At 47.9% G+C, this 17,792-nt stretch overlaps 1 long non-coding RNA gene across 1 annotated transcript in view; it reads left to right on the top strand.

Moving 5' to 3' along the window:
- The window catches only part of LOC138068063 (uncharacterized), a 122,664-nt gene that overhangs the window by 47,732 nt on the left and 57,140 nt on the right, over positions 1-17,792 (top strand). Inside the window, exon 2 of the long non-coding RNA XR_011142643.1 lies at positions 4,855-4,936. This is a non-coding gene — a long non-coding RNA (uncharacterized lncRNA). The remainder of the gene's footprint in view (positions 1-4,854; positions 4,937-17,792) is intronic.

Genomic DNA, 17,792 nt, shown 5'->3' on the forward strand with positions numbered 1-17,792 from the left:
CTGAAGGGTTTTGCCTCACAAATCTAGGGCATCTTGCCTTACCACTGCTTTTATTACTAACAAAGATGGCGCTTCCCCCCGCCCCGTCCCCGTCCCGGCAGATGCGGGCGCACACACCGCTGCGAAGCCGCGGGCGCTGCCCTCGCCCCGCCGCCGCGCTGCGCCTGGCTCCAGCGCCCTGGCGTTGCCCCGGCGCAGCCAGCACAGCCCCGCACGCCTTTTGTATCCCCCCCCCCCCACTTCCCCTCGCCGTGGCGCAAGGCCGGGGGGCGGGGGGGGGGGAGGTGGGCGCAGCGCCCCGCGGGTAGCGGCGCACCCGCGCAGCGCGGCGCGGCTCCGCCGCCGCCCTCAGCGCCAGGGGCTCCGCACCCCAAGGTTTGCGGGTTTCCCTGCCCAGCGGAGAGGCGGCCGGGGGCTGGGGGGGGGGGGAGGGAGATGCTCCTCCAGCCTTCCCCGGCGGCAGGGCGCAGCAGCGGCGTTTTCATCCCTCGGGCTCGCGAGCTGAGGAAAAATACATAATTTAACAACCCGGGCTGGGGAGGGGTGTGTGTGTGTGTGGGGGGGGGGGGGGCTGTGCGCGTCTCACCCGGCCCTCGCGCGGGTCCTCACCCCCCCCCCCCCTTTCCCCAGTGCAACGCGATCCTGTTGTTTATCCCGGCCGCGCCTGGGTTTGCCCTCTGTGTGAAACCTCCCCAAAAACAGTTTCGTGCTGGCCTGGCGCTAGGGAGGGACGGGGAAAGGGCAGCGACCCCCCCCTCCCTCCTCCGCCCCGGGCTCGCCGCCTTAATCTGAGCCCTGCGACTCGGCCGGCGCCGGGCAGATGCCACCCCTAGGCTTGTCCTAGGGCCGAGGAGAGGGAGCCGGCACCGCCAGGGTTTCAAATGGACTTTTCCTCCTCCGGCTGCAAAGGATCGCTGAACACCCTGCCCTCCGCCCTCCCCCAGTACACTCCGGTATCCCGCCCCCCTCCCCCAGTTTGACTCTAGGCCGCCCCATGGTGGGAGGGTGGGGGGGGCGGCGGGAGGTGTGTGCAAGTCAGGCCGGACACCGGGCCGGCAAACTTGGAAAACCCTCGCGAAATTCAGATTTTTTTTTTTTTTCCAGCATGAACAAAGTGATCATGATGGAAAATAAACAGCGGCGCCTCCTCGAGCCAGCCTATCCCAATGACCAGCGCAAGCGAAACCTCCCCCTGCAGCCGCCGCGGGGAGGGGGGGGACATGGGAAGGGAGTGGGGGGAGCCGCCCGAGGGGGTGGACGGCGCAAGGTCAGTGTGGATGGGGGAGCCCCCAGGCCCGGGCCACGGCGGGTGGGGGGCAGCAGCAGGGGTGCAGCCTGCTTTTCCATGAGGCATAATTTGCTTTACCTTCCTAGCGCCCCTCCCTCCCCGAGGGAGCCGCTGCGAAGAAACCAACCACGTTATTATTTTTTAATATATATATATATATATATTTTTTTTTTTTTTGTCGCGGCCGATGGTGCTTTTCGCCTTGTTTCTCTCCTGCGAGCAGCGCCGCCCCAGCCAGCGGCCGCTTTCACCTGGGGCCGCGCCCGTCGGGCACGCACCACCCCGGGGGAGCGGCGCCGGCCGCCCGCCCCCACCCTGCTCTGGGGCCGAGGCCATCCCCGGGGGGACGAACGGAGCCCACAGCAAAAAAGGGGAAAAAATAAAAAAGGGGGAAAAAAAAAACCCCTCAGCTCTTCCCGCCGGGCTCGCCGCCAGCGGGGCCAAGCGCGGCGCCCGGGGCACCGCAGCCCCAGGCTGGGGGGGGGGAGAGGGGGAGGCCGCACTGCCCTCCGGCTCCGCCCCGACGGCGGCCGCGCTCCCCGGGCGGCGGGAGCGGAGGGGCGGGTGGGAGCTCTCCCCCCCCCCCCCGCTCCCGCCGCCCGCGGTGTCGCGGCTTGTTGTGGCGGAGGGGCCGGCGTCCGCGGAGCCCCGCGGCAGGAAGCGGACCGCAGCGCCGAGGCCTTCGGGGAGGTTTTAGGTGGCGATGGGTGCGGGGCCGGGCCGGGCCTGGCCTCCCGCGTCCGCAAGGGCCTGCACGGCGCGCTCAAAAAAAATTTTTTTTTTTTAATTTTCTTCCTCCCCACCCCCTTTGCAGCGTTTCCTCCTCGGGCGGCTGGAGGCAACCTTGCCTCGCTGCTTTTCTTTGGCTGGCGGCGCTTCCCCGGGCCCGTTGGGGCTGGGGAAGGGAGGAGGAGGGGGGGGGAGGCGGGGCGGGCGCACTTTGTGCGAGGCGAGCGGCTTGTTTGGGTTGAGCCCCGCGCCGTCAGCCAGCGCCGCCCGCTCCGGCCCGCCCCGACTGATGCAATAGGGCCCGGCCGGCGCGGCCACGAGCGCCGCCCGCGCGCCCCGGCGCGCACACCCTCCCTTCTCGCACACCCTTGCACGCACTTGCACACGCGCAGGCAGGCAGGCACGCAACGCGCGGAGGGGCACGCACACGCTGCGCTCGCATGCCGAGCTGCACAGGCGTGCACAGAGGCGTGCGCGCACACGCACCCACGCGCACCCGCCCACCCTGCCTGTCCCTACTCACACCCACACACTATCCCCACACCCCCGCACCCCCAGACAGGCACACACGTGCGCAGCCGTGTCCACCCTCCACGCGCACGCAGCAGTGCCGTGCCACATGCATGCAGTCTGCTGCAAGTGGTGGGGGAGAGGGTCCCTCCTGCCCGTGGGGGCTCGGGGCTGTTGGGCCGGCTCGGGCATGTCCCCGCCTCGCCGTGGGGCAGCACCTGCCCTGCTCTGCAGGACCCCGAGGGGTGTCCAGCGTAGTGGCGTGGGGGGCAGCGGGAGCTTTGGCCCCAGTGTCCTTGTGTGCAGTGCCACGAGCGTGGGAACTGGTCGTAGTATGGCTCCTAGGGAAAGGGCGGTGGGTTGGGGGCAGAGGAAGAAGGCAGGAGGACATGCCCTGGGCCCTGTGGGCCTGGGCATGTGGCCCCCCGCCAGCCGGGGCAAAGGTGGAGGGTGGCCGAGCAACCCCAAAAGTGTCTGCGGAGCTTGGTGCATCCATATGGGGCGCCTGGGCAGCTGCAGAGCCTCACCTTCGAGGGGTGCCGTGGGAGCCCCCCAGGCAAATCCCCAGACCTTCCCTCTGCAGCCGCCACTTTGCATCGTGGCTAATTTTAAAGTTCCACATTTATTTCCTCCTCCTCTATTTCATCTCAACAGCTTGGCCTCTGCTCTCGGCGCACGTCGGGCAAGGGAGCGTGAGCGGCCGCGTGCCGCCGCCCCTCTCACCCCACCGCATGAGGCAGCCCCATGGGAAGCAGGCTGTGGTGCGTGCAAGGCACACACAAATGAAGCGTCACACATGGTCCACTGCAGACAGATTTTACTTGCTCTTACGTAAACCTGAATATTCACATAGCAGAGTGGAAAGATAGGGCTGATTCCTTAGCAGGTATATTGTGGAGCTAGATCTGGCCGTTTTTCACTAGAGCCGTTTAGCTGGAAGAAAAAGCACTAACAATATGTCCGTAAAGTCAATACTAACGCATGCTGTTATCTTTTCAAACATAATTGTACTTGTACATAATTTGACTTTTTGTCAAAGAGTACAATTAATTGAAAAAAATGCAGTTTTCAGAGTTCTGTATCCCTCTGTACATCTGTTGAGTAGTTTCAGCTGAAAAAAAAAGAAGAAACACTGAATTTCAATATTTTTTAAAGAAAATCTTCCATTTCAGAAATGTTAGCATGATTTGTTTCAGCATCTTTTTATGATGATATTTTGATGATGACATTTTCAACTTTCCAGTTTGAAATGTCTTTTTTTTTTTTTTTTGCATTTAAAAAGTAATCTACTGTTCACTTGGCTGTTACTTCTTTTTTTTAAACAGCCACCAAAAGAAAATATGCACAATATAACAGCCAGAACAAAATGTCAAGTCTGATCTGCAGTGAAATCATTATATTATGTGTAATGAAGTGTTTTGGTTTGTCCCCAGATTAGATTTTCTACTTTGATTTCAGTGGAAAAACCTTGAAGACTTTCTATCCTATTTCTGTACTGACTTTTCCCCCACCTCCAGTGTTTACTTTACTTACGAAGTTGAAAAAAGGCATTTCTTACACTGATCAGGTAGTATGTGCACTTGTGGTTTGCTGTGTTTCACACAGGCTAGGCCACCTCCTTGATCCAGGGAGCTTGCATGCGTTTCCTCTCCCTGCCTGATTTCTGCTTTGCCCACATCAATCATTTCAAGACTCAAAATTAGACAAAAGATATAGGGAAATATGTTTTTCTTCCTTACTTTCTTTTTGTTTGTTTGTTTATTCATTTAAAAATACAAATCATTACTAATTGATTTTTCTTAAAAAGCAGGGCAACGTGTCTTTTCCTATATTGATTCGACTGAGAGTGTAAAAAGTACAACTGCCTAAATAAAACAGAATCACACTATCCACTCAAAATTTTAAGTTTCATCTACTTCTGCCTGAAGAAAGCAAATCAAAACAGGGTAGCAATTATAAAAATCCCTCCAAAGGAGGTTACTAAAGATGCAAAACAAGAACTAAAATTACAAGTGAAAGATACATGTTTACCACAGAGCTTTGTCCCCAGCCCTCTCTTAGCATCTCCTGACTGTTCCTTGGATCCGGCTGCACAGGCGCAGCAGCCCCGATATGGTGGGGTGCCTGGTGCCTGTGGGGTGCCTTCCCTCCAAGCTAGGGCCTCCTGGAGAGACGACAGGAAGAGGGAAAAGTCACTGCCTAGCAGAGCAGATGAAAAATACTGCTGACACGCAGCAGGTGAAAACCAAGTCGAGAGCTGACCTATTTCCAGCTCTCCCGTTGCAGGGTGCTCTCTGATAGACAAGAACCTTTGTTACTTGTTACAGGGTCAACTTCCAGCCCTAAGCAGCCGTTTTAGCACGTGAATGGAGAGTCCCTGCCTCAAAGAGTTTATAGTCTGGAGCCTGGGTAAGTGAAGCAGTATATAAGTATGATATATTCAAAATATTGGACAGATGATCTGCCTTCTGGGTGTCAAGAACCAAGCCAGAAATGTAGCTGGTTTCCTACATTAGAAAGCAGTAGCCGTGCTGCCTGTAAGCACGTTTGCTTTCCTTTTGTAGTGCACCTTCTGCTTCTCTAGGCCAAACCTATAGTCAAGATTTGAGCTTGCCTTCTTTCACAAGGAGCAGACATGTGCTCACATATGTCTGTCTTCAGTTGAGATATATTTGAGTTAAACAGATACAGCTGTTTTGCCTTTTTTTTTTTGTTTTAGCTTTTTGGGCTGCAGCTGTGCACCACTGGAGTGCAGTTGCCATATGCATTGCTGCTGAGATGGGACAGCTCTGCCTCCTGCTCATGCCCTGCTGCTCTGCTGCGCCCTGCTGTCACCTGGGCTGCAGAGTAACTTCTCTGGACTCCGCCGCTCCCTGGCTGGGCCTGGCTGCGTGCTCCTCCTGACCTCCATAAATCTTGCTTGTTCACGGGTTCTGCACAAGCGAGCAGCACAAGCAGTGTGTTTCCTGCCACAGGTGCTGCAGGATCTTTTGTGGGTCACGAGTGGTACTGGTACCACTGCAGAAGGCCCAGCTAAAATCCTGTTGACATGAGCGTGAATTCATGACGGGCTGCCCCCACAGTCGGGTGCCCCTGTAGGTCTCAGCAGCTTGGCACCTGCTGGCTCTTCCCTTCTGGAAGAGCGGTGCAACACACCTTGTGGTTTAGCGTTCCTTCTCCACAAGACAGGCTGTGCCAGTTTAGGCTTTTATACCTGGCCCTCCTAATGCGCCTGCAGCTGTTTGGAGGAGCCAGCCGGCAGGAACATTAGTTTCATTCCAGTTTTATCCTTGGCCTCACATCTGAGACTTCAAGCAAGGATTCCAGTCGTGGGCAGGCTCCCCATTTCTTGTGCTCCAGACACTCCTCCCACAAAGACCGAGTAAATCTTTACATGTAGGCCAAGAGAATAACCATGGCCTGATAAAGCCTTTCTGTCTTGACTGAGTCTCCCCAGATTGCAATCAGGGGCTTATATGTGCAGAAAGGGTTCCCTATGCCCTTGTTACCTAGTTGGCTGGGAAAGCTTTGCAAGCAGAGGGCTATGTCCAGTCCTCATTTTCCATTTTCCTTGGGGACAGAAGTCGGAGGTTTAGGACTGTCCATACTGTAAATTTTTCCTGCCATATGAGAAGCTTGAAGTCAGTGTTTTAGCATTTTAATCCAGTAGATGACAGACTTCCTTTTTTTTTGTGGAGTGAAGTGATAAAGTGTTCCCAGCCGAGCTCCCAGTTTTATGTATTTCATTCCATTTGGGGACCAGTGTTGAGAAGGAAAAAAAAAACACATGCATGCACACATACACAAAAATATAGGCATATATTTATTTATTTTTATTAGTGGATTAGTAGAAGAGAGACCTCTACTGGCTAAACTTGAAGAGCTGCTGTCATGCTTCCTCCATGTGCCTGGCTGGCAAGCCGGGGTGTGCTGGCAGTGGGATTTCTCGCATGCTTTTTCTTCAGCTACTTTGAAAATTTCCTACTGGATCACAGACATCTCCTGAGGAAAGCTAAGAAGCAACTTTTCATATTTTCTGTACTTTTAAAAAAAAACGATATATAGGGAGACACCCAGGACCCTAGCAACTGCTAGCATCTGAATTTGTGACGGAGTCCAATACAAGTGGCTTACTTCTTTTAGGAGGTGATGATCCTTGGGCACTGAAGCACGAGAGAGTGTTTGAGGCTTATTGGTACTGGAGGGCAAGGCAGCAATATGTTTTCATCCACTCCATTGATTTCAACTGCCTTTTATTCCCTCTCTGTTCCTCCTCCCGAATGGCTCTCTTATTCTGTATGGAGGATGGCTTGGCTTGGAGCTGTTTAGCATTTTGCCTTTACTGCCAGTTGCACAGACGTCGGGTCCTACCTGGGCCATACATACATTTGGAGAATAATCAGTGGAGGCTTGTCTTCTTGGGCTGAAGAAGATTTAATACATAAATTCTTTCTAGCAAAGCTATCTTTATTTGAACACAAGTAAGGCAAAAGAGTTTTGATACTCGCAGGCAGGTAGAGCTGAGTGAGTTGTGGTTGTTCATAGAGTGCAAGGCCTTAAATCTTGAGTTGCCAATCTGGTTGAAAGCAATGGAGGCAATAGTTACACAGTTGAGTCTGTACCGCTTAAATGCTGGCTTAAGCATCCCCTTTCTTCTTCAGCCAGCCCACTCACTCCTGCCCCGGCATTGCTGGTGAAGTTACATGATGAATTGGATCAGGGAATGGATCTGGCAGAAATTTCCTGCCATCTCTTCTTTTTTTTTTTCCTTTTTTTTTTTATTCCGCTTGGATCCATTCTCTGGTCTGGTTCATCATGCAATGGCACCAACACCTCTACCAGCACACCACTGTGGGTGGGAGCAAGCAAGCTGGCACTGCCATTATGAAACTGCAGCCTGAGAGCTGGTAGCGTCTTCCTTGATCTTTGCAGTGAGGCAAAAACTAAAGCCTCGTGCTGCACAACTGATGTCCTTCCTGCAGTGATGAGGCTTGCTAGAAGTTGCTGGGCAATCTCTGACCCTGCAGCCTAAGGCCCTGCCTTCTAGCCTTCATCTCACATCTCTGCCCAGCAAAATCTGCACCACCAACCACCTGAGAGCTGCTTAGGGAAATGGATGTTAGATGCTGATGGCCTGAAGGAAGCTGAGCTGAAAGCTCTTACTACCATGGGAAATCTATGGATCCTGATTTCCAAGTGGTCCGCCAGGGAATCTCTATCATGGAGATATTATAGAGAGAACTATTGCGTCACATGTATTTATTTGTTTGTAGGTAACTAACCACAGTTGCAAAGACAGAGAAAGGTGCAACAGTGACTTTTGGAGCTGTAGGCCCTGCATTCGTCATTGCCATCCCTGTGAAATCCTAGCCTTGAGCAAGAAACTCCTGTGATTGCTCCTGTCCCACGGCAAGGCCGTGCTGTCACTGCCTCCAGCAGTTGGCCTGTGGTCTGTGCATAGTGTAGGATCATAATGGGGGAGAAAAGGCCACCACAGCGTGGTACCCTGCCTTTTAGTGGCTCCTGAGCTCATGGACCTACTGGAAGGTACAAGCTCTAGCTGTTGCCTCATGCGACAGCCCTTCCCTGCCTGTCTTTTCTGGCCAGCTCAGTGTAGTAGGTGCTTTCAATGTACTTTCCCCACTAGACCTTTGTAGCAAAAGCAGTTGCTTTCTTTCAAAACACACTGGAAGAAGTTGCTTCATAGCCACCTTTTATGTCTTTTCCTCCCACCTTCCCCTTCTTCTCCCTTTTTGCTAGTCACTGAATGGTTAGAGCATGGAGGACATCAAATGCCTCTTCTGCCTAGGGAGACCAAAGTTTGTTTTCTCCCTGGAGAGTGTCCTGGGCACTGGAATCTTGGCTTGCGTGGGTCCTCCTGTCCTTGGGGAGCTACTCCATTGTCCAAATGACTCATTGTTTTTTCTCCAGAAATCTTTTGGGCAAGGGCCGGAACACGGGACTCGTGTTCTGAGCTGAATGTCTCAAATGCTAAGTATAAGAGTCTACGTTTTATTCTTTTTTTTTCCTTTCTTCCTTCTCTCTGTCCAGGTCTTTGAGGTTGTAGTGGGAAGACACACTTGGCAGACTCAATCATTTCAAATCCGAGGAAGTGGAAGCTAGCCCAGCCATCCTCACAGGAGCAAGTGAAGCCTTCTGCCCTCTGTCATGCTCATTTAAACTCTAACTTTAAATCGGTTCCTCAGTTTCTAGTGCTTCCTGCACGTCATTCCCTGCTGGTGCTATGTACAGCCCCTTCTAACTTGTATTTGCGCTGCCCTGTTATTTAGAAATAGCTCTCGGTGCCACCCTATCATATCTTACCTGTCACTCTCACCTTAATGTTTGATTCTGGTCTAAAAGCAACCATACAGATAGTGTTTTACTTAGCTAACCTGCTCCCCATCAGCACCCATAAGAAAGAAAATCTCTGGTTCCTTTCTTGGACAGCAGTGGAACAGCTTGGGTATCCCTCATTCATAACCAGCAAGGATGTCACAGATGGCTTTGCAAGTTCACTAGGTTGTATAGGTGGTTTAATGGGATTTAAGTAATCACTGTTACTTCTGACAAATATTGAACAGGAGAGAAACCTGCCCTGTGTTTCACATCTCGGGGGCTTGGAGTTAGGAGCGTTGTGTCAAGCTCATGGCTTTATGTTCCAGGTGCTCAGTGGCTTGAACATCTCCTCTCTAAAAAAATCTGAATTCTGCTGTGAGGGTCATATGCAAAATCCATGCTTGACAGATCCAGGTGACCTTGTAAGCTTGTGTGTCCAGGAGACAGATGGTTTCTCAAGCGCTGGTTCAAGACCAAATGGAAGAAATTCTCCCAAGGAGAATCACAGACTTTCTGCTGTAATGTGTGTTTGTCAATATATAAATGTAAGGTATGCTTCCTGGTGATGATTTCTCTAACAAACATCCAGAAGCACCTTAAAAATATAAAACCCCCTTGCCAAAATGAAACAAGCCACTGAACACACAGTCCTCCTCTGGGCAAGAGGATGAGAGAGAGAGAAGAAACCACATGTGACAGATGTTAGGCGTGTTGTTTAATGCAACTGCTCAGATGCTGTGGTGAGGTGGGTGGTATAACAAACCTTGCTAGACTAGAAAAAGAGAAATATTTTTCTAGTAAATGGAACATACGTGGCAGAGAAAGCATGGGGGAGATAGTAAACATGCTGCAGAGAGCTGCTGTTTGGAGAAATGCTTTTCAAGGTGAAGCTGCAACGTCGTGGTAATTTATAAGTGAGCTCCCTATCACTTCAAAATTACGGAGGACATGGTACACTGGTGACAAAACAGACACACAGAAGGCAGCACTGCTCTATTTCAGAGTAAAGATGGGATACTGCTATCACAACAGCTTGCTTTTAACTGAGCAGCTGGATTCACATATTTCTGAGTGAAATTTTTCCTGGATGTCCCGAATGGGTTTTGCAAGAAACCTGAACAAGTGTTGCCAATACTTACTTTGAGTAAGAGTGGTTAATGCTTTCTCTTCAGGTTTTCTCTTCATGTTCTGAACAATTTAGTGCACTGAATTCCTGTTTCTGTGGATTCTTTGTGCCTTTTTTAAGAGAGAAAACTTTGGTGAACCAAGGTTTTGTAATTTTGGAGAAATTAGGGAGGGTAGAACTACCATGCAAATTAGTATTTTGTCCAATGAGATGAAAAATTGTGATCTTCCAGAAATTTTTTGGCCGTCAGGCCTTTCGTCTTAAAATCTCACTGCTGAGGATGCTGTGATGTTCACTGGGAAAACATTATAAAACAAAAGTGTCCTCTGTTCCCCTTGGTCCATTCAGAGACTGATCTAAGAACTCTGAACTGAATCTGAGGGTATCTGTAAAGATGAGGATCTTCGTCAGTACACTTATCTGCAGAACGTGAGTGCTAAGTAACTGTGAGGGAATGCAGTTTCTGCTTTAGGTGTGCTGTAGGAAAGAGTAGGAAAGTATAGGGAGAGAGAGGGTGGGACTATATGAATTTAAAGCTCTAGATAAAATGCAAATATTTCTTTTTGACAGTGAACAAAACCAGGCCAGAGAAGTTATGAAAACCATATGACATTTAATTAGATTTTTTTTGTTTTGCTTTGTTTTTGAAGTCTGATAAATGTAAAGTTTTCTCATATGTGACAAACACTCTTTCAGTCATGTAAAAGAACACACAGGATGGTGTTTTTCCAGACTTTCAGAGTGTCCTGTCAGAAATTCCATCTGGAGATAAATAATTCCTTTTATTGACATATATAGCCTTTCAGTAATAGATTATGGGAAATCAGGGTGGCAATTTTTAAAGACCAAAAGGAATTGAGGACGCCTGGATTACGCTAAAGAATCTGAACATAGTTTTATGCTTTACACCAGCCACAAAAAACTATGGCTTTTCTTGGGCCAGGTGATGGGCAACGCCTCCCCCCCCCCCCCCCAAAAAAAAAAAAAAAACAGTTTTCATCAGTTTTCATTTTTGCATTAAAACCCCACTAGAGGCTGGATGCCTGTAATTTTACAGGGATGGTCAGAGCTGACAGATGCCATTGGTGTTTTCTGTGCGATCTCAGCAGATGTAGATAACACTCCATCTTTAATCTACATCGGAATGGATTAAAAATGACAAATGGGCTTTGCCAAAGAAAGGGTGAAGGATTTTTTCTTTAAGACAAATTCAGACAATCTGCTCCCACTGTTCCCCAAATTTGGGATCCTTATACCTGGAATCTGGGCCAGGGCCCCTCCAAAGTCTTGCAGGAGCTCTGGCCAAGAGCAGAGGAGCCACCAGTTCTCCACTTCACTGCAATTTGTTGCCTCTTTGAAAAGCAGCTGTTGCCTTTGAAGTGAACTTTTCTGGGCAAATGGATATCAACGGACAGGGTGAGATTTTGGCTGCAGATGGGCAGCAGCAAATTCCCTTCACAGGGGGGACTCTGCTGGCAGCAAGCTTGCACGATGGAGATTCAGCTGCTCCGCCAGCCACTCTCCACTGCAAACAGGCAGCAAGTGGGGAAGAAGTGGAAGCATAACAGAGCAGTTCTGTGTTAACTGCTCTGGGTCTAGTGTCCTTGTGAAGGGTAGACCTTGCTGCCTTGCCTGGCAGCAACCCCTGAGTCTCTTTGTTACCTCTCTGTCTTGATTTGGAGCTCAGGCAAAGGAAAAGTTTCAAGTCCAGGCCAATCTGTCTCCAGAGTAGGATGGGATAGCATGTGGCATAGGTTTTGTCTGTGTTTGAGCTAATTAGGCAGGATTGAGTCATTCCAGAGAAACATCAAGTCCTGAAAATGCTTAGAAGTCTGTGTGCTAGTCCTCTTCCACTTTTCATTCCTAGTCTTTTTGAACTCATCCAGTATGTCTTTTTATTCTTTTTAATTATATGTCCTTATTTTCTCTACGCTTTTTCACTCAGCCTGGAATTGAACTCTGAATCCTAGAGCACTCTTGCTGGAGGTTTGTGCTAATATTCAGGGCTGTCACTCCTGAGGATCCGCATATGTCCCCTCTGCACCTGAGTGTCTGCCTCAGGCTTGTGGGGGTGGGCAGGCTGGTGGAGGTGGGACTGCCACTGCAGGTAAATCTACTAGAGAATGTGAGCCGGCGCCTAGCTTGCCATGTTAGGGACTTAATTCCCAAATATCTGTCCTTACCACTCTGGGTTTTCTGTCACCTATACCTGTAGATGCTTCAAGTTCATCAGTGCCTATGAATGTGATGGTGATGGTGCTGAGATGTGAAGGCAGGCCCAGAAGTTTTCAGCTTGTTTGACTCGCTCCCTGGAGATCCTTCTATATGTAACCCATTGGGTCATTCACTGGAGGTACTCAACCAGGTAGGCATGCTCTAACCACACTGAGCTGTTGGAGAAATGTGCAGTGATGCCAGTGCTGGCACTGGGACTGCCTCCTTCTCCGAAAGAGTATTCAGGGCTGTTTACTTTGCGTACAAGGAGATATCTTTCTACAGGTGTAAGTGCTGAGGCAGGCAGAGTGACAGGCATGCCTGTCTCCTTGTGATTTCTCTTTTGCCCAAGTCAGGCAGGTTCCCCCTCTGTATTCTGGCTTTGCAGCTGCCATTGTAGGTATGTAATTCCCATTACGAAATACAGTGAGAGTCTAGGTACCTGCTTCAGGCACTGTGGAGGCTACTAGGTGGCTAAAGAATGAGAATTCAGACACTGAGGCATGGAAAGTGTCACCCCATCATTTAGTTTGATAGGAGCATAAATTTGCTGAAAATAGAACGTTATAACAGAAAGTTTCAGGCAGGTTTAGATAAGGATGTAGCTATCTTTGCTATGTTCAATAGCTCTTTGCAAAAATTGAATCTGGAACCTGCTTGGTGGTTCTGCTGACTTTTGGTTTTAACCTGTACAGGTCCATTGCTAGAAGAGACTTGTTCATAAATGTTAGGTGGCTCACGCTGCTTTGTTTTTATGAAGCATTTCACAAGTCCTAGACTAACAGAGAAACAAAGCTGTCTTCATGACCACTCAAATCTGTCTTGACTAAGCACACCGTTTCTGAATAAAGTGTATGCATATTGTTTTGAGACAGCTGTAATCTCTCTGCAAACTTTAGGGTAATTTAATCTCTTGACATGACTGTGTAATTTCTGTTATTTTTAGACACATACATTAAGAGAAGAAAAGGCCCATTTAATCTGAAAACATATTAGCAAGTTTTCCTGCTTTCACAAATCTCAACCTGGTACCATAGGGAATAAACTGAAAGTCATTAACATATGATTGCTATTTGATGGCCAGAATGAAGCAGTTTCATACCCACTCCTTAAGGCAGATACTGCAAAGCCTGCCGCTTCTCTTGAAACTCATATCAGCAAAGATCAAACAAGCATTGCAATTATCTTGCAAAATCATACACAAATTCTTGGTTGATACCAGAAATCTGGAATCTCTGTGTAGAGTGGACCCACTGGACATGTGGGCCTGCCAGTGGGGATGAGGAAAAAGCCTGAAGTCTTCTCACAAGGATGACAAAGGTGATGTGCTATTCCCTTCTGCATGCGTTGCCGGAGGGTGCTGGACTCCGCTGGCTCTTGTCCCTGTTGTCGTGGCCTCGAGGTCTGTCACTAGGCTCTCCCTTTCTCTTCCTTCTCATCACGGCTTCCCTAGTCACTCAGGACAAGGGCGACTGGAGCCTGTCCAGCTACAGGACAGAAGAGGGTGGCTGGGAAGGTGGGTATGGCCACCTTCATGGAGGTACAGGAGCTCTGGCTTTAAGCACAGCAGGGAGCAAAAGCTCCTGTATCACTCACGGTGGTCTCGGTGCAAAGCTGTTGTCCCCACCCACATCTAAGGGTGGTGTTGCCCCTCACTGAATCAAAACCATTTTCTAAATTGATTGTTAAAATCAAAACCATTTTCTAAACGAGACCAGGATTTAGTTTCCTTTTGAATCCTGCTAGCAGTTTTATCCAACAAGTCTTGGGACACATGGGGAAAACCAAGAAAGACATTAAGGCCTCTGCAGACTCTCCCAGGCTAAGATTGGGTGGGAACATGAGGTTATGCATGGCAAGCTTTGCTCATGACTGTGCTCTTTGAGTATGAATGGGGGAAGGCAAAGGCAAGGGACAAAGTGAGAAAAAAATCCTAAAGTAAACTGTTGAGTTTCATGGGGTGGATTGTTGCAGCTAGCAGGAAATTGTTGATTGTTTGTTGAAAAGCCTCACTAACTGTGTTTGCTTTGGATACCACAAGTCACTGGGTCATGGTGGGGACTGTGAGTCATGCTCCTCCTCGCGACGGAAAACATGGATTCAAGAACGTGGTGCTGCTCTCCTTGTTCAATTGTACTGCAGGGCAGCTCTGGAAGATGGCACAAGGCTGGAAGTGTGTTCCTCTTGGTGGAGGTTTTCCCCTCCAAAGAGCTTAGGAAAGTATTTCTGAAGTGCATTTTGCTCTTCAAGCATCCATCCTTTGTTTGAGGGAGAGTTTTGTTGGAGCCTTGAAAAAGTGGCATGCTAGAATGCACTGGTTCTTGTGTACGTGTGTTGCTATGGATACAGGAGTCTATTTTTGTGTCTCTTGCTCAAGCTTTGCCTGCATTTACAGTGCCTTATATGCATTTTTAGCAGTTGGGGTCCAGTTTTGCTCAAAGCGTTAAAATTGCATCTTCTGCTGTCTTGGCTGGGGTTTAGAGTAGCCTGGTTGTGATGACGTTACCCTCTCCCTTTGGCAGAACGAAATCAGGTGGTGATTTCCTTCGGTTTCGAGAGAAGGGGTGTCTTTGTCAGCATGGGATGTTGCGGTTCCCTTTCTTTGGCTCTCACAGAGAAGCCCTCGGTGAAAGAGAATAATAATGCTAATAGCTGTCGAAGACATTGGAGGTCTAACATGCAGGTCAGCATGAAAGTTCACTGCCAGGATGCTAATACTGAATTTGGCCCTGAATGCACAGAGCACACAAACCACCTTTGTCTCTCTGTTTTCCTCAGATCACTCCAGATTTAACCCTTCGTTTTCTTTCTGCTGGAAGCATAGACCTGTGCTGGCTCCAGATACAAGCATGAGTAAAGACGATCCCTGGGTACATTTAGCAGGAGACAAAAACCTTTGCATAAGGTGGTGGCAAGCCTTTACTTCAGGGACAAGCAATTCTTGCCTTGCTGCGGGACAAATAAGTCTTTTGAGCACCTTTGGTCTGCCACACATTAACACATGTCTTAGTGTTACCCAGTAAACGGTGGAATAATAATAATGTGGTTACAGGCCATCTGAAATGAAGTTGTGGGCAGTACCTGTCCCCATGGGCTGCAAGGTCCTACCTTCCATGAAAGAGCATGGGGCTAGAAGAGAGGCTGTGTGTGGTAAGAGAATAGGTGTATTTAAGGAAATGGGGTTTAAATGAGAATTTAATTACTCATTTTTGGCTTCATACCTGAGCAAGAATAACATAAAACTCTGAAATTAAGCACTTGTTGCATTCCAATACAGGAAAGAATGCCTCCAGTATTTGAAAATAATTCGAAGATAAATAGAATTAATACTTAACATATAAAAGAGGCAGCTAATGTTTTGACAGACAAGCCTCCCTCCTCGGAGCCAAGAACATACATTACCTTAAGGAAGAAAATCCTCATTTGTACTGAAGGTTGCCAGGAGTCATAATTAAAGAACAAAATTAGTCAAGGCAAGGATGGAATGAAGAGTAAAAAGACTGTTGTTTCTTAGATAACTATGCAACCATTGCAGAAGGAGCACACAGTTTCTAAAATTTTTTTCTTAATCTGTCTCTGTGTCCATCAAAACATTCACTGCAGGTTCCTGTAGAATGAAATAAAAATAAAAAATTCTCACTGAGCAAGTTATTTTACCATTGGTGAAAATAAGCCTGCTGGGCCTCTGCTGTGTAGAGTCTCTGATGGCTAATAAAGGGCTAGTTAGTTACTTACTATTTTAACCTTCCCCTCACTGGGGGGGGGCATTGTTACAGTTTTTTTCCTCTAATTTGCCACCTACTTCTATGAAGTGTGAGGGTACATCCTAGCATTGAGACAACTGCCCCTCTGTCAGATTTGATGGAAATTTCCCTAGCAGTTTAAAAACTCTTGGGAGGGGAAGGGAAAGGATAGATAACCAGAGAAACACAGACCCACCCACTGGCTGTATGATTGCATAAGCCTCATTTCTTCAGGAAACTGGCCTGAAATTTTGCAGAGGATTGGACCCATGTGTAGATTTGTAATTCTGATGTTATTAATGCAGCACTCTGGCAACACTTACCCAGATGTTCCCAAATGGCAGGAAAGAGTAGATAACAGCAATGCCAAGGGTAGAGGAACGGTTAACTTGAAAGGAAAAACTGAGGTATTTTTCTGTGGGAGAAAAACGGTGTCTCACTCAGATATATGAAATACACAACCTTCTTCATTCTGCTCCTTTCACAGCAACAGACATGGAAATCTTTTCTTCCAGGAGGGAACCCAGATGCTCACTTACTTTAATTTAAGTTAACATAAAATGATCAAATTTTCTCTGCTTGGAACATCTGCAGAAGTGTCACTGATGGAATTGGGCCTGTTGTTTTAGATAAAAAATTGCAGAAGTCCTCTCAATTCTTCTCTTTCTAGGTTTGACCACAAAATATGTTCAGCAGTCATAGGCTGTGGCATGTTAATAGAAAGATTTTCTCTATAAAATGTCCACTACTCCTAAAGGCAGATTTATACTATATGATCCATCATTTCAAGAGTAAGGTCACCACCAAACATGTCAGTCCACAGGTATATCATAACACATAAATTACATAATCAATACCACGTTTTCCTCCTTTCTTTACCAACTAATGGATTATTAAAGTAGAGAGCTTGGCTCATATTTTTCCAGTCACGCTGGACAGGGAGAACTTTTGGAGGATTATGCAAAAACAAGTTTTCAAATAATCAATAGAAGGCTAGCGTTTAAGATGCTCACATCAAGTTTTTTTTGCATGGTTTCCAGCAAGTGCTTATCAGCTGTATTTCTAGTTCTTAATGGATTCTGATAGGCACTGACAAGTTTATTAATTCTTTAGAAGAATGAGCGTATGTCCTATCAGAAGATATTCCAGCTTCATCTCAGATTTGTAATACGTTTCCCCGCCAACCTACTTTTTCTCATAAAACCATCTCATTATCCTTCACCTCCTCCATTCTCCTTGTAGATTCCGACTTGAGCATTTTTCTAATTTTGAATGGGATTAGGGCCAGGGTATGAGATAGTGATTGATTTATATCAGTTGATGTGATATTTCCTGCTCTTACCGCAATGTTTTTGTGTAAATTAGCTATTTCTTTGTCAAGGTAATGGGATTTTGCACCTGTCTCAGCTCTTTATACTAATTATTCTTCCTATCTACTTACTTACTAAAATATAGGTACTTTGGGCTGAACTGCGAAACAAAGTGTTTACTCACATGGGTAGTCCCATTGAATTAGTAGGCATACTTATTTGAATAGGGGCTTATCAGTGCAGTTTGGCCTTAATTTCTGTTTGCTGGCAATCAATATCCAGAGCGAGTGTAAGTATTATTTTATGATGTTGATACCTGATCATATCACATAGAAATGCATTTTAAAGAACGCGTGGGAAAGAAAGTCAAGCACAAGATAATTTTCATTCAGAAATTCTTAACTGCTGCAGGCTTGACTTTGCAACCTTTACTTTCTGCTTATGATTTTTTGGCTAAACAGTTAATGTTCCTAAATTAACAAAAAACCCAAACAAAATAAAAGCAACCCCTCCAGAACTTAATCACTTCTTCG

Source organism: Struthio camelus, chromosome 1, assembly GCF_040807025.1.
Source record: "Struthio camelus isolate bStrCam1 chromosome 1, bStrCam1.hap1, whole genome shotgun sequence".
NCBI lineage: Eukaryota > Metazoa > Chordata > Aves > Struthioniformes > Struthionidae > Struthio > Struthio camelus.